Here is a 20,299-nt window from a genome sequence, read left to right as displayed (position 1 = left end):
CCCTGGGTATTTACCCTGGAAATCAGCGAGACTCATCATAGTGCCCTCCTTCCATAGGTGCCCTATGCAGGCAATACACCCCACAGCCCATTTAGAGAAAACTGAGGAGTCCAACCCCGCTGGGAAGCTAGTATTGTGAAACAAATAAGATAGTTGAAAATATTTAAAAGAACCCACTAATTTGATCTTCCATTGATTCCAGACTCTGAACGTATTCCCCAGCGCTAGTGGTATATAAGTCACTGGTCTCCAAGTCGTTTTGGGCTGCCAGGGTAGTGCTTGCAGCAGCATCTTGCTTAGCATGGCTTGTTCTAATCTCACAAACACCGCCCAAAATACACTACGTGTATTCCAGAAAACCTCTAAGTAATACCACAAACAATAATCAACTGGTGTATCTTTTATGCCATTTCAAATAGCCATATTTAACATAAGTAATGTATGAAGCTATCATATGTTGTAGAACCCTCAGTCACAAAGTTTGTATATCAATCAAACTCTAAATTGGTGAAGAGTCACTTTATTTTAAATCCACTTTTTTTTTTATTTTTTATAATTTAAATTTTTCTTAAAATATGCAAGAATCTCCCAACATGCTGACGAACTTCAAGTTGTATAAATCATGGGAACAACACTTCATTTGGCAAGCATCAAATGCAAGTCCCGAATCCCAGTTAATATTTTGCTTTGAAATGTATTGAATTATGGATTTGGATTCAGGACTTGCATTTGATGCTTGCCAAATGAAGTGTTGTTCCCATGATTTATACAACTTGAAGTTCATCAGCATATTGGGAGATTCTTGCATATTTTAAGAAAAATTTAAATTATAAAAAATCAACAAAACAAAGTGGATTTAAAATAAAGTAAAGTGACTCTTCACCAATTTAGAGTTTGATTGATATACAAACTTTGTGACTGAGGGTCCTACAACATATGATAGCCATATTTAACATAAGTAATGTATGAAGCTATTTGAAATGGCATAAAAGATACACCAGTTAAACCATTGATTATTATTTGTTCTAATCTCACCCATTGTTTAACTTCTCGTTGGTTGTAAAGTATCTACCAAAGCCCTAAGTTGTGCCGCACCAAAATACATCAGGTTAGGGACACCCCATCCACCATTTTTCTTAGGAAGATATAATTCAGCTCTTTCCACGCAAGGGGGCTGTTTTTTTCCAGATGTAGTCTAATATTTTTTTCTGCCACAGTTTTAAGATGTTCACAGAAATACGGATGGGTATAGTTGAGAAAAAGTATAAAAGCCTAGGTAATATATTCGTCTTAATAATCGCTATTCGGCCCACCCACGAAAAGTGTTCCCAATTCCATGTGATTAAATCTTTCTCAATTTTCTTCCAGAGGTAGCATAGCTAAGTGCAAATAATTCGGATAAGTCTGAGCCAAGGTGAACTCCCAAGTATTTAATGGATTTTTTAGCCCACCTAAATGGGAAATCCCTAGTGATATGATCTACCTCCGTTCCAGATAGGTTAACATTTAGAATCTCTGATTTATCATAATTTACCTTGAAACTGCTACCTTATGGAAGCTATCCAATTCATCCACCACCCCCCTCAATGAGTTGTAGGGTTCGGTAAGAGTGAATAGGATGTCATTGGCGAAGAGGGATAGCTTATACTGTGAGGCCGCTACCTTTACACCCCAAATGCGTTCTGAGTCCCATAGCCTGGTTGCCACTGGCTCTAAAAAAACAGGAAAGAGCATTGAAGATAGGGGGCAGCCTTGTCTAGTTCCCCTTGGTATATTTTAAAACTAGGGCCATAGCCACCACTCACCTTCACCCGGGCTTTAGGGGACTCGTATAACTTGGCCAGCCAATTCTGAAAATACCCTCCAAAACCCATTTTCTGTAATGCTTTGAATAAAAAAGGCCAGTGCACCAGGTCAAACACCTTTTCAACATCGATTGCTAGTAAAATTGAGGGGGATTGTCTACATTTGACCCAATTTACCAGATCAACCACCTTGCGTATATTGTTGCTCATCCATCCTTGGTCATTGTGTATTAGAATAAGTAGAACAGCTTTCAATCTCTCCGCCAATATTCTCGCCAGAAGCTTGAGGTCCATATTGATCAAAGATATGGGTCTATAGGACCTGCATAAGGTGGGGTCCCTCCTCGGTTTTGCCAAAATAGTTATTCCTGCTACGTTAGCGTGAGTTGCAAGGGAGCTATCAACCCTCAAGGAGTTAAACATTTCTGTTAAAGAAGTCACAAGTATATGTGCTAATTTTTTATAGTATGTTCCCGTCATACCATCCATATGAACATAAGAAATTGCCATGCTGGGTCAGACCAAGGGTCCATCAAGCCCAGCAGCCTGTTTCCAATAGAGGCCAAACCAGGCCACAAGAACCTGGCAATTACCCAAACACTAAGAAAATCCCATGCCACTGATGCAATTAATAGCAGTGGCTATTCCCTAAGTAAATTTGATTAATAGCCGTTAATGGACTTCTCCTCCAAGAACTTATCCAAACCTTTTTTGAACCCAACTACACTAACTGCACTAACCACATCCTCTGGCAACAAATTCCAGAGCTTTATTGTGTGTTGAGTGAAAAAAACTTTTCTCCGATTAGTCTTAAATGTGCTACCTGCTAACTTCATGGAATGCCCCCTAGTCCTTCTATTATTCGAAAGTATAAATAACCAATTCACATCTACTCATTCAAGACCTTTCATGATCTTAAAGACCTCTATCATATCCCCCCCTCAGCCGTCTCTTCTCCAAGCTGAACAGCCCTAACCTCTTCAGCCTTTCCTCATAGGGGAGCTGTTCCATCCCCTTTATCATTTTGGTTGCCCTTCTCCATCACAACTATATCTTTTTTGAGATGCGGCGACCAGAAATGTACACAGTATTCCAGGTGCGGTCTCACCATGGAGCGATATAGAAGCATTATGACATTTTCTGTTTTATTAACCATTCCCTTCCTAATAATTCCTAACATTCTGTTTGCTTTTTTGACTGCTGCAGCACAATGAGCCGACAATTTTAAAGTATTATCCACTATAATGCCTAGATCTTTTTCCTGGGAGGTAGCTCCTAATATGGAATCTAACATCGTGTAACTACAGCAAGGTTTATTTTTTCCTATATGCAACACCTTGCACTTGTCCACATTAAATTTCATCTGCCATTTGGATGTCCAATCTTCCAGTCTTGCAAGGTCCTCCTGTAATGTATCACAATCTGCTTGTGATTTAACTACTCTGAATAATTTTGATCATCCGCAAATTTGATAACCTCACTCATCGTATTCCTTTCCAGATCATTTATGTATATATATTGAAAAGCACCGCTCCAAGTACAGATCCCTGAGGCACTCCACGGTTTACCCTTTTCCACTGAGAAAATTGACCATTTAATCCTACTCTGTTTCCTGTCTTTTAACCAGTTTGTAATCCACGAAATAACATCGCCTCCTATCCCATGACTTTTTAGTTTTCTTAGAAGCCTCTCATGAGGTACTTTGTCAAATGCCTTCTGAAAATCCAAGTATACTACATCTACCGGTTCACCTTTATCCACATGTTTATTAACTCCTTCAAAAAAGTGAAGCAGATTTGTGAGGCAAGACTTCCCTTGGGTAAATCCATGTTGACTGTGTTCCATTAAACCATGTCTTTCTATATGCTCTCGATTTTGATCTTGATAATAGTTTCCACTATTTTTCCCGGCACTGAAGTCAGGCTCACTGATCTACAGTTACCTGGATCGCCCCTGGAGCCTTTTTTAAATATTGGGGTTACATTGGCTACCCTACAGCCTTCAGGTACAATGGATGAATTTAATGATAGGATACAAATTTTAACTAATAGATCAGAAATTTCATTTTTTAGTTCCTTCAGTACCCTAGGATGCATACCATCTGGTCCAGGTGATTTGCTACTCTTTAGTTTGTCAATCTGGCCTACTACATCTTCCAGGTTCACAGTGATTTCGTTCAGTTCGTCTGACCCATCACCCCTGAAAACCATCTCCGGAACTGGTATCTCCCCAACATCCTCATTAGTAAACATGGAAGCAAAGAATTAATTTAGTCTTTCTCCAATGGCCTCATCTTCCCTAAGAGCCCCTTTAACCCCTCTGTCATCTAATGGTCCAACCGACTCCCTCACAGGTTTCTTGCTTCTGATATATTTTTAAAAGTTTTTATTATGAGTTTTTGCCTCTATGGCCAACTTCAATTCAAATTCTCTCTTCGCCTGTCTTATCAATGTTTTATACTTAACTTGACAATGCTTATATTTTATCCTATTTTCTTCAGATGGATTCTTCTTCCAATTTTTGAAGGGTTTTTTTTGGCTAAAATAGCCTTTCACCTCACCTTTTAACCATGACAGTAATCGTTTTGCCTTCCCTTCCACCTTTCTTAATGTGTGGAATACATATGGACTGCGCCTCTAGGATTGTATTTTAAACAATGTCCATGCATGTTGAACACTTTTAATCTTTGCAGCTGCACCATTCAGTTTTTTTCTAACTATTTTCCTCATTTTATCAAAGTTTCCCTTTTGAAAGTTTAGTGTTAGAGCTGCAGATTTACTTATTGTCCCCCTTCCAGGTATTAGTTTAAATTTGATCATGTTATGATCACTGTTGCCAAGTGGCCCCACCACCATTACCTCTCTGACCAAATCCTGTGTTCCACTAAGAATTACATCTAAAATAGCTCCCTCTCTTGTTGGTTCCTGAATCAATTGCTCCATGAAGCAGTCACTTATTACATCCAGGAACTTTATGTCTCTAGCAAGTCCTGAACTTACATTTACCCAGTCAATATTGGGGTAATTGAAATCTCCCATTATTATTGCACTGCCAAATTGGTCAGCTTCCCTGATTTCTCTGAGCATTTCATCATCTGTCTGACCATTTTGTCCAAGTGGACGGTAGTATACTCCTATCATTATAGTCTTACCCAACACACATGGGATTTCTACCCATATAGATTCTACTGAGCATTTAGTCTTGTATGATCTTTATCCTGATGGACTCTATAACCTCCCGGACATAAAGTGCCACACCCCCACCAAGTTGATCCTCCCTATCAATGCGATATAATTTGTACCCTGATATAGCACTGTCCCATTGGTTATCCTCCTTCCACCAAGTCTCTGTGATGCCAATTATGTCAATCTCATCATTTGCTGCTATACACTCTAACTCTCCCATCTTATTTCTTAGACTTCTGGCATTGGCATACAGACATTTCAAAAGTGTGTTTTTTGTTTGTATTAACAACCTGCTTTTCAGTTTTTAGGGATAATTTGGAAATCATTAGCTTCGGTGATTTTTACATATAGGCACTTGGACTATGTTTGCTTTTAATGGAACCTCTCTGTTGGGATGCCCTAACTCTCCTGTTTCATTAGTATCTTTCAAGGATACATTTCTCCTAACCATGCACTGCTGAGTGACTGTCGGCTTTCCCCCTTGTTCTAGTTTAAAAGCTGTTCTATCTCCTTTTTGAAAGTTAGTGCCAGCAGCTTGGTTCCACTCTAGTTAAGGTGGAGCCCATCCTTTTGGAAAAGTCTCCCCTTTCCCCAAAAGTTTGCCCAGTTCCTAATAAAGCTGAATCCCTCTTCCCTGCACCATCGTCTCATCCACGCATTGAAACTCTGGAGTTCTGCCTGCCTCTGGGGACCTGCACGTGGAACAGGAAGCATTTCAGAGAATGCCACCCTAGAGGTTCTGGATTTCAGCTTCCTACCTAAAATCCTAAATTTGGCTTCCAGAACCTCTCTCCCACATTTTCCAAACTGGAAGACTTGCCCACTTTTAGCATTTTAATGGCAAATAGCACCTCCAGCTCCCTTATGGGGCTTTAATTTACAGGCTGTCCAAAAAGGATTGCTGTACTGACTTGAGCATCTCTAAAGATAAGGTTTCTAAATAAGCATCCATATCTGCCTCCACTATAGTCTCGTCAGCTGTATACAGAGTGGCATAGAATTCAGAAAAACTTTTTCTAATATCTTCAGAGGAGGTAACAATCTGGCCACTCGCAGACTTTATTTTGCTATATTATTTTGAGCTAATACTGCACGCAAATGCTTCGCTACTAGCCGGCCCCCGCCTTGTCCCCCTCCTCAAAATAGTGCTGTTTAGTTATATCTAAAGCATGGGCGATAGCCTCAGAGTCTAGTGTCTGAAGGTCTGACCGTGCTAAAGACAGCTCCCTGAAAGTCTTAGGGCTTTGTGTAGGTTGATGGAGCTGAGTGAGCCGAGCTATCTCCTGTACCAATTGCACCCTCCTTTTCCCCTTTTGTTGTTTGCAATAAGTAGCTTGGGAGATAATTAAACCCCATGCAATTGCTTTAGAGCATTCCCAAATCACTGGGGAGGTGTGTGCAAGAGTGGTATTAAACTGAAAGTACTCTTGAATGCCCTCCCCTAAACGCCTTAAGAAACTGGCATCCTGTAACAATAATTCATTTAACCGCCAAAATCATACCCCTGGGTGGGCTGTAGCCAACCGTACTTCCATCCATACCGGTGCATGATCTGTCCAGGTAATAGAGTCGATAATTACCTTTGTTACTCTATTCTGAACCAGGATACCCACCAGAAAAAAATCAATCCTTGAATATGATTGATGTGCATGTGAATAGTAAGAGTTAGAGATGTGAATAGGTTCCGGAATAGTTTCCGGAATCGTGTTCGTTGAACCGTGGGAAATCTTTGTTTCCCGGGGTTCTGACCGCTTTTTTTGTTTTGGCTGAACTGAGCCGGAAACCCTCCCCCCCCCCAATTGACCCTTTAAATCTAATTATTTAGAATCCCCCACAAAACTTTCCTAAAGTACCTGGTGGTCCAGTGGGGGTCCTGGGAGCGATCTCCTGCTCTCGGGCCGTCAGCAACCAGTAAACAAAAATGGTGCCGATGGCCCTTTGCCCTTACCATGAGACAGGGGCTATCAGTGCCATTGGCCGGCCCCTGTCATATAGTAGAAGCAATGGACTGCCGGCACCATCTTAAATAAATGGCGTGGGCCTTCCATTGCTCCTACCATGTACCTGATGGATTAGAAAATATGGTACGATATTTTCATCCGTCAGAAAAACGATGCACATCCCTAGTAAGAGTAACTGCGTGAATGGAGATATCTTTGCCTCCAAATATCTTTCAAGTCCCACCGAGTAACAAGAGTTTTAAGAGACCAACGTGCTTGCTGGGGTGTAGTGGACACTTGCGAGGAATTATCGAGTTTAGGGTTATAGGTGACATTAAAATCTCCCCTGATAATGAGAAGCTCCTCTGAATGTTTTACCAATAAGGCATTGATAGCATCAAAGAAGGGGCCCTGTCCTATATTGGGAGCGTATATAGTAACCAAGTTGATAATTTCTGTCCCCAGGCAGAACTTTAGAAGAACATATCTCCCTTGGGGATCAGTAAAAGAGGCTATCACATCATGAATCAAATCCCGGCTAATCAAAATGCCCACACCCATGCATTTTGTTGCTTTAGAGCTCGCTGAAAGATAGCTATGGGGGAATTGCCGAAATGACAATAAGCGTTCATGCCGTTTATGTAGGTGGGTTTCTTGTATCATTGCAATGGACGCCCTCTTAGATATGAGCTCCCGTTCTAATAGATAGCGTTTTTGGTAATGATGAAGTCCTTTCACATTAATAGAGACGATATGTTCATCCATTGCCATAAGTGGATAACAAAAAAGTCCCCCTAGCGGCAGTGATATCATCCCCTAAAGGGCCCAGACACTTACCCCTTCTGTATAGCTTAAGAGCAAGTCCCACTGGAGAGATCTACCCACCTCCCCGTGCCCACCCCTCCCAAGCAGACCTCCTAACCACCAGGATGGTCATCTCCCCTCCTCCTCGGAGAGCCCCCAATGTCATCAGGGATAGCCGCCCCCCCCCCCTCCGTTCCCCCCCTCCAGAACATTCAAGAAACATACTAGCTACTGAGCATCTGAGATATAAAAATTCTAGGAACCATATATAACCACCATAACAAATCAGAACCCTAGGGACCCCTTAAGTGACCAGTGCAATTTCCCCTGGCAAGTCTGGCTTATCAGTGAAAACCTGGAAGGAGTCCTCAAAATGAGGTGTAAGAAAGTAATGAAGGCAAAAGGATAAAAGTTCAGACTTCAGCCCTGGTCCGAGAGGGCCGCTCTCGAGTCCTCCGAGTGTCTCCGTAGCTGCCTCCTTCCTTTGCCAACACTGTGCCATCAGGGCTGGTCATTGATTCTCTGTGATTTAGGTGCGTTCTTGGAGGGTGCGATGCTGAGTTTAAGGCCAGCCTTGTCCAGGGCCTCTGCTGCCTCAGTTAAAGTTTTTACCCAATTTGTCAATCCGTTCACCATAAATTGAAGACCAAAGGGAAAGGTCCATCGATATCTATTGTTATCAGCCCTCAGAAGTGCCGTCATCTCTCACAGATCGTACCTCCGCCTCAGCGTAGACGCTGCCAGGTCTTGATAGATACTTATGGCGAGGCCCTCCCAGGCCCAGTTATTTTTCTTTAGAGCTGCTACCAGTATCTGGGTTTTTTGCACAAAGCTGTGGAAGCAAATGATAATGTCTCTTGGTCTGGCATCCGACCTCTGGCCCAGGGCCCTATGAGCTCTCTCCATTTTGATGGCTCGTGAAGCATTAGCCACCTCACCAACTGTAGATTGGGCCTCCTGGAGAATAAAGTTGCATACCTTCTCTGCCACCTCCTGTGCATTCATAAAGTCGGCTGAGTCAGGGACCCCCCTGATTCTAATATTACACATGCGGGATCGATTTTCCAAATCCTCCAGTTTATTTTGGAGGGTGGCTACCTCGGTTTCCACTGAGCCGTGTTGCGCCTGTAATTTATTTAAGGCTGCAGCATGATTGTCTGCCCTCACGTTCATGTCATCCACGTGGTGACTTAGCGTTACAAGGTCTTCTCTTAAATCCGTAATGGAGGCTAGCAGCTCTTTCTTATGTGTCTTAAGATCGGCCCTTATTTCCTGGAACCAGGCCCTTATTTCATCCCATAGCTGTGGAGTTACTAGAATAGTGTCTGTTCCACCAACCTGGAACTCTCCGGCGCCATCTTGAAAATTTAGCATGGCTGACCCACAGCGGCCTGCTCCAGCCTGTCAGCTGTGTCATCAGCCAGCTCCGGCAGGAGTTTGCTGAAAGAGAACTGCTTTAAATCAGCAATTTTTCATTTCACCGCTATCATAGCAGTGCAGGCAGCTCTGGATTGTGCCGGTAGCAGATTTTCGGGGCTCAGGCTGAGCGCTGTGAATTTTTATTCATTCCGGGAGGGAGAGCTCCGCGATCATGTGGCCATCCCCGTCAACGGCTGGAGTGCCCCCCCAACACCATTTTATTTATGCAAGTTTCTCTTATCAACCTTCACAGGCTCTGCATTCCTCCAAAACCAACTTACGAAGACTACCCTCTCCAAAAGACATTCCTCTTGAATATACTCATGAAAGAAAGTTTCTCGTTCCTGGCACCTATCTTCTGCCACCATCTCTACAAACTGAGAAGGATTATGGAAAATTTAGAAAAGGAATTAAAACCTGTGTTTTTCCCAGCATTTTTGACACAGTTTAGCCGGTAGACACAGTACTAGTATTTATTGTTTAGCTGAGATGTGAACTCTGGATCCTCTTATTTTTATGATCTTAGTCTCTAAGAACATAAGAATTTGCCATACTGGTCAGATTGAGGGTCCCATCAAGCCCAGTATCCTGTTTCCAATAGTGGCCAATTCAGGTCACAAGTATCTGGCAAGATTCCAAATAGTAAGTAGATCTCCATTCCATTCCTAACATTCTGTTTGCTATTTTGACCACCGCCACACACTGAACTGAGGACTTCAAAGTATTGTGCACTATGATGCCCAGATCCTTTTCTTGGCTAGTAACTCCTAATATGGAACCTAACATTATATAACTACAGTATGGATTCCTTTTTCCCATGTGTATTACTTTAAATTTCATCTACCATTTGAATGCCCAGTCTTCTAGTCTCATAAGGTCCCCTGCAATTTTTTACAATCCACTTGTCATTTAACAACTTGGAATAATTTTGTGCTGTCTGGAAATCTTCAGCGGTTTGCCCCATCTGTCCACTCTACACAAGAAAGCAGAGCTCACTATCCCCCACTCTCCCAGACATATAGTATACAACAGTAATACTCCATCTGTACATTTTCCTGCAATATGGGCTGTGGACAGAGCCTCTCTGCCTACCTGATGTTGTATGAGTGGACCCTGCGGCCGAGGGAGGATTTGATTCTGCCTGAAGGAGGACACTTCAGGTCCCTCCCGTTGGTAGGCAAGGCCAGATGGGAAGCAAAGGCCAGATGGAATTTTGTCAATACCAGCCCACGTTCCCCACAGGTTGAGCCCTTGGGTACTGGGGCCGGCTGGTTTTAGGTGGGCCTCTGCATGGATGATCCCGCGATGGGTGGCACAGAGAGGAGACAGGCTGGGTCCAGGCTGAAGGTAGAGGTAGGCAATGGTAATCAAGGAGTAGATTCAAGACAAAGGTCAGGAGCTAGGGGCACTGCTCGTAGACAAGGTGCAGGCCAAAAGCCAGGACAGGCGGAGATACTTGTAGTCAGGAGCCAGGAGATCCATCCAAGAGGCAAGGCTGGGTAGAAGAAGGGAACGGACAGAAGGAAGCTGAAACAGGAACGCTGATCAAACAAGTGAAGGGACTTGTTGCCAAAGCAAGCTCTGGAGGTCAGAGCTTGCCTTATACAGGAGGAGCTGAAGATGTCATCAGGAGGGGATGTGAGTGGATTTCCCGCTGCGGGCTCTTTCAATTTGAAGAGATACCGCATGCGCGTGCCGAGGAGGGTGCATGGCCCGATGCAGCGGCAGTGTTACATGAGCGATCAAGTGTGGCATGTTAGAGTGAGAAAGACTAATCAGCCCTGTGGGGTCTGGGGCAGTGACTGATGAGCCGGACAATGGCTGAGGGGTGAGAGTAAAGTGACGGCTGGGAGCCGCGCCCAGGGCCGGTCGGTGAATGTGGCCACTTTTGGGCCCCTAAGGTCAGAGATTGTAACACCTGAGCAAGAACCCCATCGCCGAAGACTCCTATGTACATCTCTATGAAGAAGTTCTTTCACATTTTCCACCTCATTTTTTTCTGAGGGCTGGCAGTGATGCCCCCTGACTCAAATGAAATGGTAATATCAACTTGGGTAAAAATGGCGGAACCATACGTAGTGACACTCCAACATCTGAAATATTTAGAAACTGTTCCCTGCATAAGAAAGCCTGTAATTCAGATTTGTGCCTTGCAGAATAGATTGCTACTAGAAGCTCTGTCTTAATTACAAGATCTTTGATCAATTTCGTAATAAGCTCAAATGGCGCCACCTTAGAGGTCAGGAAAGGAGAGGGGAAAGTGTCTAAAGCAGAAAAGAATGCAGTGTTATAAGAAAAAACTGCCTCTTCAACTGACTCAGACAATGTAATGAAGAGGATAGAAGGACTGACAGCCTGGAGATTCCTGAAGATTTTAGTGGTAACGACAAGGCAGTGGGGTAGGGTAGTTTTGAGTGAAAACTTTCAGATTATGGTCTGAAAGGGGAAGGACTGAGGTGAGAAGTCTGAGAGACAACCTTTGAAGGAAAGGACTAAGTCAAGGTAGTGACCATGCTTGTGAGTAGGATCAGTACGGCAGTTGAGGTCAAATGAAGTGGAGTTTTGAGGCATAACAGTCAGAGGAATTGTCAATATGAAAGTTAAAGAACCTAAGAATAAGGAAAGGGGATTATGATTCAAGGAAGAAAGAAAGTCAGGAATCAAAGTCAGTGAGAAATGAGGAGGGGAATTTATCAGGGGGTCGATACAAGACAGCTACTTAGCGAGTTGGTAGAGTGAATGGGTGGATGGAGTGGGCCTCAAAGGAAGAAAAAGAGTAGAGTTGACATGGAAGAAGGAGTAGAAATCTATAGGAGGGGAGAGCAGCAGTCCTACACCACCACCGTGACTTACTGTCATCATGCCATCATGTTCTATATTTCTGTTATCAATTATATAGTGGAAGTATTTGACACCACATTCATGCCATCTGTTCCAAAAGATGGAGTGACTGCTAGTCCCAACATACTCCACTTTGGAGCATCAAATGATAATCCCAACACAGCCTTAAAACATTTTTGGGACTGATTTCACACTGTCCCTTCCCTCGACCCATGCTACCTCACTTTTCCAGAAGCAGACAAAAGCATGGTTGTACAGTGTGCTGACTAATGAGGAAGAAATCAGCTGTGTCTGAAATTGTTTCTATGATAGCTACACAATACCCTTGAACATAAGCCATGCTATCACTTGTGTACCTGCTGTTTATACTGATAGTTTGTACCTGTTAGCCAATCTTTTGATTGTAATCTACTTTGAGACCTACTAGGAAAAAAGCAGAATATCACGTTTGGAAATAAATGTTAAGATTACTTACCTGGTAATCTCCTTTTCCTTAGTGTACGCAGATGGACTCAAAACAAATGGGGTATAGTGTGCTCGTGCTAGCAGTTGGAGATGGATCTGACGTCAGCACGGGTACATATACCCCCACAGGAAGTGAAGCAGTTTAGTAATCTTCCTTGCAAAGCTTGTTATAGCTATATGTGTACTGACCGATCGATTAATCAACAGGATTACCCTGACCAATTGATGGTAGCTGGAGACCGCCAGTGTTCTCAACTGGAAGGCGTCGACACCCGGCAGGGTGGAAGCCCTATTATAAGCAAAACATGGCTTACCGTGAGTCAGCGAATCCCCATGTATACCGGCAGCCGGGCGGGATGCTGAGTCCATCTGCATACACTAAGGAAAAGGAGATTACCAGGTAAGTAATCTTAACATTTCCTAGCGTGTAGCAGATGGACTCAAAACAAATGGGATGTACAAAAGCTACTCCCGGACTGGGCGGGAGGCTGCCCGAGGACCGTGTAGGATCGCCCTTGCAAATGCTGTGTCCTCCCTGGCCTGAACGTCCAGACGATAGAATCTGGAGAAGGTATGGAGGGAGGATCATGTCACCGCTTTACATATCTCTGCCGGCGACAGCAGCTTAGCTTCTGCCCAAGAGGCTGATTGTGCTCTGGTAGAATGAGCCTTGACCTGTAGAGGTGGTGGTGGTTTTCCTGCCTCTACGTAGGCTGCCTTGATAACGTCTTTAATCCAGCGGGCGATGGTCGGCCGAGAGGCCGCTTCCCCTTGCTTCTTCCTGCTGTGCAGGACGAACAGGTGGTCCGTCTTTCGTACTGCCTCTGACATTTCCAGGTATCTGGACAGCAGTCTGCCGATGTCGAGATGACGTAGCATTCGACCTTCTTCCGATTTCTTCAAACCTTCCGTGGTAGGCAAGGATATGGTTTGGTTGAAAGTGGGAGACCACTTTGGGTAAAAAGGAAGGAACTGTGTGAAGATGGATAGCCTCTGGAGTGATTCTAAGAAATGGATCACGACAGGATAGTGCTTGTAGCTCTGAGATGCGGCGTGCTGAACATACAGTCAGCAAGAACACCATCTTCAAGGTCAATAAACGGAGAGACAGGGCTCGAAGGGGCCTGAAGGCTGATCCCGCTAGAAATTCCAATACTAGATTAAGGTTCCACAAGGGCACTGGCCACTTCAGTGGCGGGCGAATGTGTTTAACTCCTTTCAGGAAGCGCGAAACGTCTGGGTGCTGGGCAATGGATTTGCCGTCACGTCTGGGACCGTAGCAAGACAGCGCTGCTACCTGTACCTTGATGGAGCTGAGGGATAGACCCTTCTGAAGTCCATCTTGTAGAAAGTCCAAGATGAGAGGAATCTTAGCGGCATGTGAATTGGTGCCGTGAGAATCGCACCATGCTTCAAAAACTCTCCAGATCCTGATATATGTTAGTGATGTGGAGAACTTGCGTGCTCGGAGGAGTGTATCTATTACCGGCTCCGAGTACCCTCTTTTCTTCAGTCTAGCCCTCTCAATGGCCAGACCATAAGAGAGAATTGAGCTGGATCCTCCTGGAGAATGGGGCCTTGCCGTAGCAGGTCCTGGTATGGAGGCAGAGGAAGAGGATTCCCTGCCAGTAGTCTTCTCATGTCTGCGTACCAGGGTCTTCTTGGCCAGTCCGGGGCCACTAGAAGAACTAGGCCTCTGTGTCGCTGAATCCTGTGAACAATGGCGCCCAGCAGGGGTCATGGAGGAAAGGCGTATAACAGGATCCCCTGAGGCCACGGCTGTACCAGGGCATCAATCCCCTGAGCCCGAGGATCTCGCCTGTGGCTGAAATATCTGGGAACTTGAGCGTTGGACCTGTCTGCTAGTAGGTCCATGGCTGGCATCCCCCAGTGATCCACAATTATCTGAAAGGCTGTGGGTGACAGCTGCCATTCTCCCGGGTTTAGGCTTTCTCTGCTGAGGAAGTCTGCTGCAGTGTTGTCCTTCCCGGCGATGTGTACGGCGGAGATGTCCTGAAGATTGGCCTCTGCCCAAATCATCAGGGGAGTTATTTCCAGGGACACTTGTTGGCTTCTGGTTCCGCCCTGTCGGTTGATGTATGCCACCGTGGTGGCGTTGTCTGACATAACCCTGACTGCTCTGTTGCGAAGTCTGTGGGCAAATCGCAGGCACGCTAGCCTGACTGCCCGTGCCTCTAGTCGGTTGAAATTCCACCTTTACTCTTCTCTGGTCCACCGTCCTTGGGCGGTGAGCTCCTCGCAGTGCGCTCCCCATCCGTTCAGGCTGGCATCTGTGGTGAGCAGAATCCAGGTTGGGGAGGACATTCTTGACCCCCAGCTCAAGTGGCCGGGCCGTAACCACCAGCGTAGTTGATTCCGCACTCTGGCTGGTAGAGGCAGGCGTATGGTGTAGTCCTGTGATCGTGGACTCCATCGAGATAGAAGGGCGCGTTGCAATGGTCTCATATGAGCCCGCACCCATGGCACCACCTCCAGAGTGGATACCATGAGGCCGAGGACTTGTAGATAATCCCGAGCTATGGGCCGGCTAGCGCTCAGCAGGACCTGCAGATGATTCCGGAGTTTTGACTGTCTCTTGGAGGTCAAGCTGACCTTGTCTTCTTGGGTGTCGAATTGGACCCCTAGGTATTCCAGCAATTGGGATGGCTGTAGGGAACTCTTCTTTATGTTGACTACCCATTCTAGGCTTTCCAGAAGAGCTATAACTCTGTTGGTTGCCCGGTGACTCTCCTCCGGTGACTTTGCCCTGATCAGCCAATCGTCCAGGTAGGGATGGACGAGGATTCCTTCCTTCCTGAGCGCCGCTGCCACTACTACTATTACCTTGGTAAAGATCCGCGGCGCGGTGGCTAACCCGAAGGGTAAAGCCCGGAACTGGAAGTGCTGATTTAGGACTTTGAAGCGTAAATAGCGCTGGTGATCCCGATGGATTGGGATATGCAGGTAGGCTTCTGACAGATCTAGGGAGGTGAGAAACTCCCAAGCTGTACTGAATTCTTGACAGACCGTAGAGTTTCCATGCGAAAGCTGGGGACCCGTAGGTGTCGATTGACTGACTTGAGGTCCAGGACGGGCCTGAAGGTGCCCTCTTTCTTGGGTACTATGAAATAAATGGAATAATGCCCAGAAGGTACCTCTTCCGCAGGTACTGGGATTATGGCTTTTAGGGCCAGGAGCCTCTGTAAGGTCACTTCTAGTGCCACTGTCTTGAGTGGCGAACAAGGAGATTCCACAAACTTGTTCGGCGGAAGCCGAAAGAAGTCCAGGTAATATCCTTCCCGGATGATGGCGAGGACCCACTGGTCAGACATGATCTCGACCCACCTGCGGTAGAAGAGGGTTAGCCTGCCCCCTATGGCTGCTACCCTCGGATGAGTCGGCTGATTGTCATTGTGGGTTACGGCCAGGGCCAGAACCCGGGCTGGTTATCTTCTTGGTGTGCTTAGCCCGAAAGGGCTGATTCCTGGCCTGAGAACGAGGTGCTTGATAGTGAGACCTGTAAGGGTTGAAGCGCTGCGAGTTTCTACCTCTGGCTGGTCTGGAAACAGGACGCTGGCTCCTCCTTGACCTGTCTTCTGGTAGACGGGGTAACTGTGGACTGTTTATGACAATATATTAAAACAAGATATGAGTTTGTATCTTAATATTGACGGTAAAGAAACAATTTTACCGGACATTGTATACTCTATTCTTACATACATGTACACGGAGGTCAGTGTGCACTGTCTCTCTGTCATGGACTGGAAGAGATTCTTTGAACTTGTTTTTCCCGTGCTTATGTGATGTGCTATATATATCTCAAATCTTAAAGTTAATGAATATTAAAAAAAATGTATAAAAAATATGCATGTCAGCTGTTTTTATTTATTTATTTCCTTTACATTACACCAATAAAACCAAACAATATACTATACTTTGCAAGGCAGCCCTATGGTACCTTGCAGCAATGACTGAATCACTATAAAAAAAAAAAAGAAGAAATAAGTTAAACAATTAGAAAATAAGTAGTTATCGAAATAAATTCAATAAAATTTATGATATATGTTATATTATCAAATAGGTTCCTTAAACGTTGCCACTATGACAAAAGATAAAAAACAGAATTAATTAAAAATAAATAAATAACATAGTGGTCAAGAATAAAAAGAAAAATGAGGGAAAAATAAAATTGGTGGTAGTCTATGGAAATTAAATGAATGCTATACTTTGCCACGGAACCTTAACAAATGATGCAAATAAGGCTAGCCTGTTATTTATGCCTATAAATATAACCAAAGCATGAGCAAAGAGTGAATTATGTATGCCTATAATGTTAAGGGAAAAAATGTATTTGCTGCTAAAGAGAGAGAAATTTAAAAAAATATTTGTATTATGAATTAAAGATAAAAACAAGGGTGGCCATGAAAAAGTACCAAATGCTGATCAGATGGTAACCACAAACCAGATGAATAATATAAAAAATATTTAAAAATTTTTTGTAAAAAAAATTAGAAACCCCAAAAAAAGAAAACTCCGTATACAAATATGGTATCTCATCCAATTGGAGCACACTGATAATAGTCCATCTGTTAAAAATTATTAAGTGCATTAAGCACCATATTATTGACACCATAAAGTCTGTTTCCATATATATCAGAATTTAAATTGTTGGAGAATTATCACTATCTATTCTGTACAAACTGTCTTTTTTATGTGATATCGTTATATATCTGGGTATTCATAAATATACTGAAAAATCTTTTTCAAGACTGAAATCATGCAGTGTTATAGTATTGAAATAAAAAATAAACTTCTGTTCAAGTTGTAATAAACTTCTATCTAAGGCGTAGATTTTCTAACCTACCGCAGCTTCGTGAATCGCACGGTACAAGGGGGCGGGGGGGAGCGGGGGGCGGGCCTGCAAAAGCCGGCAGCGATTGCACCCCTGCATCGCTGCCGGCTTTCGCACCCAATAGCGCCATCATAAAAGGTGGTGCTATGGGGCGCAAAATAGGCAGCGAAAAGGGTTACCTTTTCACTGTCTGCCATGTCTTTCTTTCTTTCTTTCTTTCTTTAACAGCTTTTCTATACCGACATTAGAATGCACATCATATCGGTTTACATCTCAACAGTAGGTGGAAAATACAATAAACAGGGGTGGGAGAGGGACAACAGTAGAAACTCGAGGGCAGGAGGCTCTAGGGGGAACCTGAAAATTGAACTAGAGAAGTAACAATAACTCAAGAGGTAACATATTTACAAGATGCAAATTACTTGGAGCGAGTCAAAGATAACAGAGAAGCAGGAGAAGAGGTTGAGAGAGGTACGTGGAGTTAGTCTGGAAATGCCTGGTGGAAGAGCCAAGTCTTTAGCATTTTCCTGAATTTAGTATGGCAAGGCTCCAGGCGGAGGTTTGTGGGTAGGGCATTCCAGTGAGTTGGGCCACAATTGAGAGAGCACGGTCCCTTGCTGCTGTGAGTCAGGCCTTCTTGAGGGTGCCTTTGAGATTTGCTCTAGTGGGGCAGGTGGATTGTGTGGATCGGAGCGGTTCGCTGAGCCAAGAGGAATTATTTATGTGGATGGATTTGTGTATGATAGTGAGAGTTTTGAATAGGATGCATGATGGGATGGGGAGCCAGTGGAAGTCTTTGAGGATGGGGGTTATGTGGTCTGATTTGCGTGCATTCATGATTATCCTTGCAGTGGCATTCTGTAGTATTTGGAGGGGTTTGATGGTGGAGTAGGGAAGGCCAAGGTTCAAGGAATTGCAGTAATCCAGCTTGGATGAAAGGGTGGATTGGATGACGGTTCTGAGATCGTGTGTGTGGAGGAGTGGCTTGAGCTTTTTTATAACATTGAGCTTGTAAAAGCCTTCTTTTAGGATGGAGTTAATGTGCCGCCCCGACTCCTCCTGTTCTGGTCGTGACACCGCCCCTTTTTAGTCACTTTTCGCGTGCGATCACTTTGAAAAATTACCCCCTAAATTTCCACCTCTCCAATTCCTATATGGTTTTTTGATCACGCAAAATTTGTATTCATCAAATTTATGTCCTGCTTTAATTGAATGTTCCACAAGCAGCTTACCTTTAATTTGTCTATTGACTGCACTCTTACATTCTATGATTCATTTTGTTGCATAGGCAAATGGCTACATACACCACTCCCTCACTCTTACAGTTGGTAAAGCTTCTCAAAATGAATTCTTTATTTGTTGCACTAATCTTTATGCTTGTTGCTCTCATATTTACATTGTAGACACTGCAATGGCCACATGGCTTATGTCCAGCCAGTCTGATGTCAGTTGGATAGCTTGCAGGTAATGCTGATGGTGAATAAGTCTTTAAGATTTTTGTCTCGCTTGTTTGCTATCATAATGCTTTTGTCCTGAAAGCATGGTCATATTTGTAATATATGCCAATGTTTTCTTAATATTTTTTTTATATTATTAGACATGCAATTGAATGTAATGGGGCAAACCATCTTTGGGGTAGATTTTATAAATCTGCGCCCGCACGTACTTTTGTTCGCGCACCAGGTGCAAACAAGAGTACGCGGGATTTTAATAGATATGCACGTAGCTGCGTGTATCCATTAAAATCTGGGGTCGCGCGTGCAAGGCTGCCCAAAATCGGCAGCCTGCGTGCGCCGCGCAGCCTGCCTCCATTCCCTCCAAGGCCGCTCCGAAATCGGAGCAGCCTCAAAGGGAACTTTCCTTCCACCCTCCCCCCAGCACCTTCCCCTCCCTTCCCCTACCTAACCCACCCCCAGCCCTATCTAAACCCCCACCTAACCTTTGTTGCGCGCGCCGGGCTGGCCGCCGGCACGCCATGGTCCGGTCCGGGGGCTGGTCCAGAGGCCACGGCCATGCCCCCGATGACGCGCCGGCCGCAACACGCCCCCCGGAACGTCCCCGATGACGCACCGGCTGCGACATGCCCCCCCCCCCCCAGGAAAGCCCCAGGGCTTGCACGCGCCGCCGAGCCTACTGAACATAGGCTCGGCGCACGCAGGGGGAGTTTGGGCCAGGTTTTCGGGGGATACGCGCGTATCTTACGTGCGTACCCCTTTGAAAATCTGGCCCTTTGTGTTTTGAACTCTAGATTTAGGTATCAGTAATGATTTGTGATCTTGTTTAGAAGCACATGCAAAATCTTCATCTATACAATTTTCTGGATAGCCTCTATTGGTAAAGCATGCTTTCATTTCAGCCAATCTGACAATGAAAGTATTCTCATTGGTGCATAGATGTTTTAACCTAAGAAATTGGGAGTAGGGAAAATTATCCTTTAAGGATTTGCTATGGCAACTGTCGTACTTCAGTAGTTTATTAATAGCCGTAGGTTTTCTGTAAATGTCAGTACTAAATTTTCTTTCTATACGTATTATTGAAATATCCAAGAAAGGGATTTGAGTTCTGTTAAAATACATACTAAATTTAAAATTTTGATCAAGGTTGTTAAGCCATTTATGGAATGAGTGCAGATCTTCTTCATTCCCTTTCCATAGAATAAGAACATCATCTATGTACCTTTTCCATAATAAGATGTGTTCTGTGTATTCATTGTAATTTAGGAAGTTTTTTTCAAATTTTGCTAGAGATTCTTTATAGACTGTGCCATAGCAAATCCCATAGCTACGCCTTTTTGAATGTAAAATTCTCTATTGAATGCAAAAAGAGTTCCTTTTTAAAGCAATTGTTACTAAATCTACTATAAATTGTGTGGGTATGCGTGCATGTGTGTTGTGTACAAGTAATAGTTCACTTATAATTTCCAAAGCCCCTTCTTGTGGGATATTTGTATATAACTATTCTAGGTCGAATGTCACCATTAATATCTCA

The 20,299-nt window shown here is 44.1% G+C and overlaps 1 protein-coding gene across 1 annotated transcript in view; it reads right to left on the bottom strand.

The window, feature by feature from the left end:
* The window catches only part of LOC115088571 (transmembrane protease serine 12-like), a 188,791-nt gene that overhangs the window by 76,821 nt on the left and 91,671 nt on the right, over positions 1-20,299 (bottom strand). The window lies entirely within an intron of this gene.

Source organism: Rhinatrema bivittatum, chromosome 3 (genome assembly GCF_901001135.1).
Source record: "Rhinatrema bivittatum chromosome 3, aRhiBiv1.1, whole genome shotgun sequence".
In the NCBI taxonomy this organism is placed as follows: domain Eukaryota; kingdom Metazoa; phylum Chordata; class Amphibia; order Gymnophiona; family Rhinatrematidae; genus Rhinatrema; species Rhinatrema bivittatum.
This window is presented reverse-complemented; position numbering and strand designations above follow the sequence as displayed.